Raw genomic sequence first — 8,268 nt, forward strand, 5'->3', positions numbered from 1 at the left:
CTGCCACACCTTGCGTTAAACCAATCTTTCCCTGACTCCTGTTTTGTATATTTCCAAAAATAAGTTATATTTCTCTTGCAAACCTCTCTGAGTTTTTTATCTCCTCCCAGTTAACGTATTTGAAATAGTTCTTGAGATTCTCAATATCAGCCTTTCTGTAATTTAATCTGTCTCCTTTGTATGATCGTCTCTATCATATTTTCCCTCTTCTATATTAATTTCTAATATTACATGGTCACTCTTTCCCAATGGGCACTTATATCTTATATCATCATTAATTTGTATACTCCTTGTAAAAACCAGGTCCAAACTCGCCGGCTCGTTGTTTCCTCTGAAGCTTGTGTTTTCCTTTACACTTTGGTCCATCATATTATCTATCATTAGGTTCAGGAATCTTTCTCCCCAGGCTTCTTCCCCCATACCACTTTCATAATTTTCCCAGTCCACTTCTTTACAGTTGAAGTCTCCTACTAATATCACTTTTTTCCTTTCTTTAATGACTCTCGTTAGACTCCTTATTGTTTCGTTTATCATGTCTTTACATTCTTGATTTGTCCATGAATTTGTTTTTGGTGGCACATATGTTCTAATGATTGTTAACTCTTTTTTTTTTTTATCAATATGTATCTTAATATACAGTACTTCTGCTTTTCATTCCCCATATTCTACTTGGTTTACCACCATTTCTTTTCTTAACATCATCATGACTCCTCCTCCTCCTTTACCGCCTCTGTCTTTCCTCCATACGTTATATCTATTATCTATGTCTATTTTGATTGACTCATTTAGTTTTGTTTCAGCCAGGCATACAATATCCGGTTTTTCTTTCTTTATGTAATCTTTTAATTCTAATTTACTTGATAGAACCCCGTCTATGTTCGTATATATCATTTTTAGTTTCTTGCCCTTATCACTTTTAGTTTTGTGTGTGTGTGTGTGTGTGTGTGTGTGTGTGTGTGTGTGTGTGTGTGTGTGTGTATTTACCTAGTTGTAGTTTTACAGGGTCTGGGCTTTATGCTCGTGTGGCCCCGTCTCCATATCTACACTTATCCAATTTTTCTTTAAAACTATGCACACTCGTTGCTGACACCACTTCTTCACTCAAACTGTTCCACGTCTCAACACATCTTTGTGGGAAACTATATTTTTTTAACATCTCTCAGACATCTTCCCTTTCTCAGCTTTTTACTATGCGATCTTGTGCTTTGAATGTCATATTCTTCTCTCAGGATCAGTTTCTCATTATCCACTTGGTCCATTCCGTTGATCAATTTATAGACTTGTATCAGATCACCTCTCTCCCTTCTCTGTTCCAGGGTTGGTAGATCCATAGGCTTTAGTCTCTCCTCATATGTCATCCCTTCAAATTCTGGAACTATTCTTGTAGCCATTTTTTTTGTAGTGTCTCCAACTTTCTTATGTGTTTCTTTTTATGAGGGGTCCACACTACTCCTGCATATTCCAATCTGGGTCTTATTATAGTACTTATCAATTTCTTCATCATTTCTTTGTCCATGTAGTGAAATGCTACTCCAATATTCCTTAGCAAATTATATGTCTCTCTGAAAATTCTATCAATATGGCTTACCGGTTGATTGTTTTCTTTCATCGTCACTCCTAAGTCCTTTTCCTTTTTTACTTTCTCCAGTTCTACTCCATGTCCCACATCTGTGTGTGTATGAGTGTGTGTTCTTTGATGAGCTGTTATTAACGTGGAAAGTAAAAGTGGAAAGTTAAATGTAGGGAGCACGTTTAGCAGCTGTCCAGATCACTCCTTAGATTTTGCTATCTTAAAATATTTCTATCCCATTTATCATTTCTTCAGACCTATTCTACTTCACCTGCGCAAATACTAGCCACTCTAATAAGTATGTTAGCGTGAATTGATTGTATCAATCATGACCTCACACTGTATTATGATATTGTACCAGAACACAATGATGTACTCGAAGTTGTGTCTCAAGACCTCAAGACAAGAAAGCCATTCAGACACCTCCACCTGCTCTACCTGAATACCATACGCCGCTGGAAGGCTTGACAGTTTTATAGTTATTTCAAGCCCATGTTGTTGTTCACTTAATTTGAAACAATTCACGCTACTCAGTTTCAATAATGATTTTTACCTATGACTGACTTGTATCACCAAGATTTTATTGAAAACAATATTTACATATTGTCCTGTTTTCGCTACCATGTTAGCGTCGCTGTCTCTTTCGCATGGCCTCAATGCCCGCCCTTCAATTACCATGGGAATTTAAGAACATAAGAACATAAGAAAAGAGGGAAGCTGCAAGAGGCCGCCCGGCCTATATGAGGCAGTCTCTGTGTGTTTAAGCTATCTAATTCCATCTATCTTCCCCATCTAACCTTCTTTTAAACCTCCCTATTGATTCAGCCCTGACTACATGACCACTGAGACCGTTCCACTCATCAACCACTCTGTTTGAAAACCAGTTTCTTCCCATTTCTTTCCTAAACCAGAATTTTTCAAGTTTAAACCCATTATCTCTGGTTTTGTCCCCACTACTTATCCTAAGAACTACATTCATGTCCCCTTTGTTAAAACCCTTATACCATTTAAATATTTCTATCAGGTCTCCTCTTAACCTACGTCTCTCTAAGGAATGCAGATTGAGTTTTATCAGTCTCTCTTCATAGGGAATATCCCTCATCCCCTGTATCTTTTTAGTCATCCTCCTTTGCACTGACTCCAACAGAGTTATGTCCTTCCTGAAATGTGGGGACCAGAATAATTATTGTACTGCATAGTCAAGATGTGGCCTGGCCAGCGCCAAGTATAATTTTAGTATTACTACAGGACTCCTGCTTTTAACACTTCTAAAAATTAATCCCAATACTCTATTCGCCTTATTCCTGGCCTCAATACATTGCTTCCTTCCTTAGTTAGAGCTAACTAAGACTCCTAAATCTTTCTCATACTTGGAACATCCTATTGCCACGTTATCTCTACCTACGCTCAGTACCCTGCACTTGTTAATATTGAACTGCATTTGCCATCTATCTGTCCATTCTTTCATCCTATCCAAGTCTGCCTGCAAAGCCTTGGCATTCGAATCGGACCTTATTAATTTACCTATCTTTGTGTCGTCCGCAGATTTACTAATATCACTATTAATTCCACTATCCAAGTCGTTGATATATATTAGAAATAATAATGGCCCTAAAACTGAGCCCTGTGGCACCCCACTAACTACTTCTCCCCACTCGAAATTAGATCCATTAATTACTACCCTGCCTCCTGTCTTCTAACCACGCTTTAATCCAGCCTAATATTCTACCATCTATACCGTGTGCTTTAACCTTTTTTAAGAGCTTCTGATGAAGTACCTTGTCAAAGGCTTTACTGAAATCTAAGTATAGAATGTCATAATTATCACCTTTATCTGCCACCGCATAAACCTTACTATAAAAGCTCAACAAGTTTGTGAGACACGACTTTCCCTTCGTAAATCCATATTATGTTTGATTTATCAATTTGGGAAGCTTGTGAGCTGGATTAGTTGCTATGTTCCGGATCTTCCAGGAAACGTGCGCGAAAAGAATAATTCGGAAAATGTGTGTTTCCTTAACGCTTGTGGAGAACTGAAAAAGACAGCTTTAATTTTGTGGGCATGGACCTGTTACATTTACCTGTTACATGGGAGGCGGTGGCGTAGTGGTGGTGAGCGTGGGATCGGGCAGATGTCCATGCGTAGGTTCGAATCCCACCACATACAGCTTTGAAACTATGCCATTTGTTGAGTGCTTTAAAGTTACCTACATGTCACCATGATACCCAGGTTCTAGGTGGTTACACCAAAGATGCGCTTGGGGGGTGATATGGGCCCTAATATGGGTACCACTTTAAATAAAATTGCCTGCGCCAATAATGGGTGGAAGTTTAACAGCGCTTCCCCACGTATACTCTTCAAGTATGCCTACATGCACTATAGGCCATAACATTAAAAAAAAAAAAAAAAAAAATAGGATGAGTCAGGCGCCCGTTCCGGGGTACTCCCGCCTTGGATTAAATTTAGCGGGTTCACATTTGTCAATATGAGACTGAAATTGCAAGTCGGTAGAGTTTCCGACTGAATATCGGTACTAGCGATGGAAAAACCTGTAGCAAACCAAGACCATGTAACATATTGGTCTTGCTCAGTCGATTTGCGACTTTATTTACGTTGTAACGTCACGGAGAAAGGTTTGAAAATGTGGTGTCGATGTAGAGAAGAAAATTTTGGAGTTGGTGAGGGAAAAGAACATATCTGGAACCCTACAAGTGAATTCTACAGCAAAAAAACCTTACGTACATCTGCGTTCGATGAGATAACTATCACTCTCCGATGACTGCTTCCCTCAATGTTGGAGGTTAAGATTGAATACTTGTGATGATTTAATTTGATCGCAATCGTCATCATAAATGGGGACCACATTTTCAAATTTTACTCCGTGACGTCACAACAAAATGAAGTCGCAAATCGACTGAACAGGATCAACATGTTGGTCTTGTTTTGCGACCTGTTTCTCCAGTCGCTAGACACCAATATTCGATTGGAAGTTGTACCGATTTGCAATTTGAGTCGCAAACTGGCACGTGTGAACCGGCCTTTAAACTCAGAAATCTGCGTAGCAAGAGCCACCACCCAATAGTGCTGAACCATCCAAAATGGTCGCCCAGAGGAAATAACCAGATGTCGCCTGTGCATCGCAGAAGAGCTCTTTTTACGATCCTATTATAGACACTGTAGACATTATTCATGTAAGTGAAGCTTTATGGAGGCGAGAGGAGGAGAGAGGATAAGAGAGATTACAGAGTCCTGTGAGATTCAGGGATTACTATATACGGATGAATGGAATTGACTCAACAATCAAATTTTACCTCCCGTCGGGTGGATGGGCGTAAGACCTTTTGAGGCTGTGCTGGGCCGGAGAGCGTAAAAACGTCATCAAACGCCGTTGATATACTCTTTCCCCCCACTCTGATGGATTTTTTCGTCAAATGACCGTTACGTGTAAGATACATACTGCATCTTGGATGCTCGTTGGAACGGGGGCCCTGCAGGTGTAAACTGAGCTATCCAGGCTCGTAAGCAAGGGGAGGAGGGCGGGTGTAGGCGAGAGTTCACTGCCTCTCGTAGCGGAATGTTTTCCCTTGAATAAGCTTTTACGTTATGTATTTACTCGTATTTTATAAAAATGAAAACACCAGAAACTAACTACAGAAATCCGGAAATGAAATACGGTAATACACTGCATTGCAAAGTAGCAAAGTGGCAACCAATGGCATTCCCCAGCTCTATTCCATCCTCCTCTATGCTCGCTATGGGAATTCCATCCATCCCACTACTTCTCAAAACCTTAATTCACTTCAGTTATGTCTAATCGAGTCTGGTTTCAAGAATTACAATTGCTCATATGCAATAATTACGACTCAGCAAGTTCCAGAAACCTGAGGTCAGTAACTCACACACGATCGGGATGGGTGCTCTCCGCGTCAGGAAACTACAATCAGCTATTCTCACTGGCCGTCTGATCCTTAGTATAGTTTCTTTTTCTTGGTAGCATTACTTAATTTATTCCTGTACAGCTTTTTTTCTTATTAGCATTATGTAATTTCTGCTTCATATAATTACGTCTTTCCTTCAGTTTCTGTAGCACGCCGGGGTCATGACCGTAGCCATTAACAACCCTGGCGATCCGTCTCGTTTGTGTGAATGTAAACCTTTTGAAATTTTACCATTTTTAACTCTGAACACACCTTGACCTTGATATGATGTAAAAGTCACGTGTATTTCTTTGTTACAATAGAAAGAGACAGAAAACGAGGAAAAGAGAAAAAATGTTTAGAAATTACTGCATAGCCTGAAAATACAAAACAGAAAATGAGAGAGAGAGAGAGAGAGAGAGAGAGAGAGAGAGAGAGAGAGAGAGAGAGAGAGAGAGAGAGAGATAATGTACAGTACAAAAAAATAACGGCAGACTGTCGCAAGAGTATTGGTTTGAGAACGAAAGAATTGTTTTCTTGTATAGATTTTATACTACCTATGCTTTTGGAGTTTCTTTGAAAAAAGATAGTAATCGTATAGCAAGTGTACTCGTACTACATGATACACATAGGAAGACACAAAAAAGACATCCATAGATGGTGTACTCTGCTACATTGTAAATCTAAATTCGCTCTTACCAGACTCTATCACCTGTCTGCTCCTCCTCCGTTCATTGGTTCGATCTAAGGCACCCCAACAATTGGTCCTGTGGCGCCATCATCCATATCAACATCGAAATAACAATAAACAACGTAATTTTTGTTGTCTCTGAGATAAGTGAGATTTACGTGATAGTGGAATGAATGACTCGACTGCTTATCTATTTTTGGTTTGATATCTGACTTGTGATTAAAGAGTTCGTTTGATACTTGCTTTCTCTCTCTGTGTTTTACTTTACATTCATTCATATATATATATATATATATATATATATATATATATATATATATATATATATATATATATATATATATATATATATATATATATATATATATATATATATATATACACACACACACACACACACACACACACACTGTCAGCAGATGTTAGTCATCCAGACTAAAAAAAAGTTAGTAATGCCCTAACACATGAGACTAACCAAATTAGTCAAGCATGGTCAATAATTATATAATTAGTCCAGCATGAATTCTGATTAGTCACAATTCCTGAGTAATGACTAATTTATGACCAACATTTCTCCAAAACTAGTCAAAAACAGACTAATTGAAATTGGTCCCAACGACAAATTAATAACCAGCATTTCTCCAAAAGTCGTCAAAACCAGACTGATTGAAATTTGTCCCAATGACTAATTTATGACCAACATTTCTCCAAAACTAGTCAAAACCAGACTGATGTAATCTTGTCCCAATGACTAATTTATGATCAACAAGTCAAAATAAATCAAACCCAGATTCATAGACATGCAGAGGCAAATGAAAGAGAATTGTAGGATCTTATTTCATGTTTACTATAACACAAATAAGGGCATCATCTTAAATAATTAATTTATATTAGGAGTAGTTTTGTTATATATTTTCTCATTGAGAAGTAAGATAGATTTGTCTACTTTTTCACTATCCGAAATCTTCAGGATTACCCTTTGAATGAAGGACAAAAATTTTCTGCAGAGCTTTTGGTATGAAAGATTGAATACATAAAAGCTGGCAACAAAGCACACTATTGCTCTGGTAGTGTCATGCTACTTGTAATATCCTCTGAGTCAATTCTGAGAATATACTCCTCCTCCTTCTTTATTATGACTGGCGAGTCACATATATGGACCTGAAAAAATGAAGCAATGAAACTGAGGACAAAGACAAACTTCATATTTAAATACACAGATATAAGAAAAAGGTGAGGAAAAAGAGATGTTAAAAACAAAAATAGCAGGAACAAGCTTGCTCTGAAAATTTTTTATTCAAAATGTTGTGCAATGATCTCAGATTTACAACCATGATTTTCTAACTGCCCAAACAGCTCTCCTGAAGAGAAAAAAAAGTTGTGACCTGTTTCACCATGTTCAACCAAAAACCACACTTGGCTGCTACCTTAACAACCATGCAAATACAGCTCAGTAAACTTGGAAACACACACACACACACACACACACACACACACACACACACACACACACGGCGGCACTAATGAGCTCTGAGCTCCTCTCCCGTAGGGTGGCGTCTGGCTGTCTCGACAGGGACTGCAGCTGGCACACACACACACACACACACACACTGCTCGGTAGCTCAGTGGTTAGAGCGCTGGCTTCACAAGCCAGATGACCGGGGTTCGATTCCCCGGCCGGGTGGAGATATTTGGGTGTGTCTCCTTTCACGTGTAGCCCTTGTTCACCTAGCAGTGAGTAGGTACGGGATGTAAATCGAGGAGTTGTGACCTTGTTGTCCCGGTGTGTGGTGTGTGCCTGGTCTCAGACCTATCCCAAGATCGGAAATAATGAGCTCTGAGCTCGTTCCGTAGGGTAACGTCTGGCTGTCTCGTCAGAGACTGCAGCAGATCAAACAGTGAAACACACACACACACACACACACACACACACACACACACACACACACCACGGTCTTCATACAAAAAACGACTACTAAATTGATAATGTTAAGAATTGCTCCTTTAGAAGGTATAAAACAAAAGAATTGTAAAAAAAAAAAAAAAAAAACCATCATGTTATTTGTAATCAAATTTAAAGAGGAAAACT

At 38.8% G+C, this 8,268-nt stretch overlaps 1 long non-coding RNA gene across 1 annotated transcript in view; it reads right to left on the bottom strand.

The window, feature by feature from the left end:
- Positions 1-7,061: 7,061 nt before the first annotated feature.
- LOC123505647 overlaps positions 7,062-8,268 on the bottom strand; it is a 4,038-nt gene continuing 2,831 nt past the window's right edge. Inside the window, exon 5 of the long non-coding RNA XR_006675223.1 lies at positions 7,062-7,340. This is a non-coding gene — a long non-coding RNA (uncharacterized LOC123505647). The remainder of the gene's footprint in view (positions 7,341-8,268) is intronic.

The sequence above is a fragment of the Portunus trituberculatus genome, chromosome 18 (assembly GCF_017591435.1).
Source record: "Portunus trituberculatus isolate SZX2019 chromosome 18, ASM1759143v1, whole genome shotgun sequence".
In the NCBI taxonomy this organism is placed as follows: Eukaryota; Metazoa; Arthropoda; class Malacostraca; order Decapoda; family Portunidae; genus Portunus; species Portunus trituberculatus.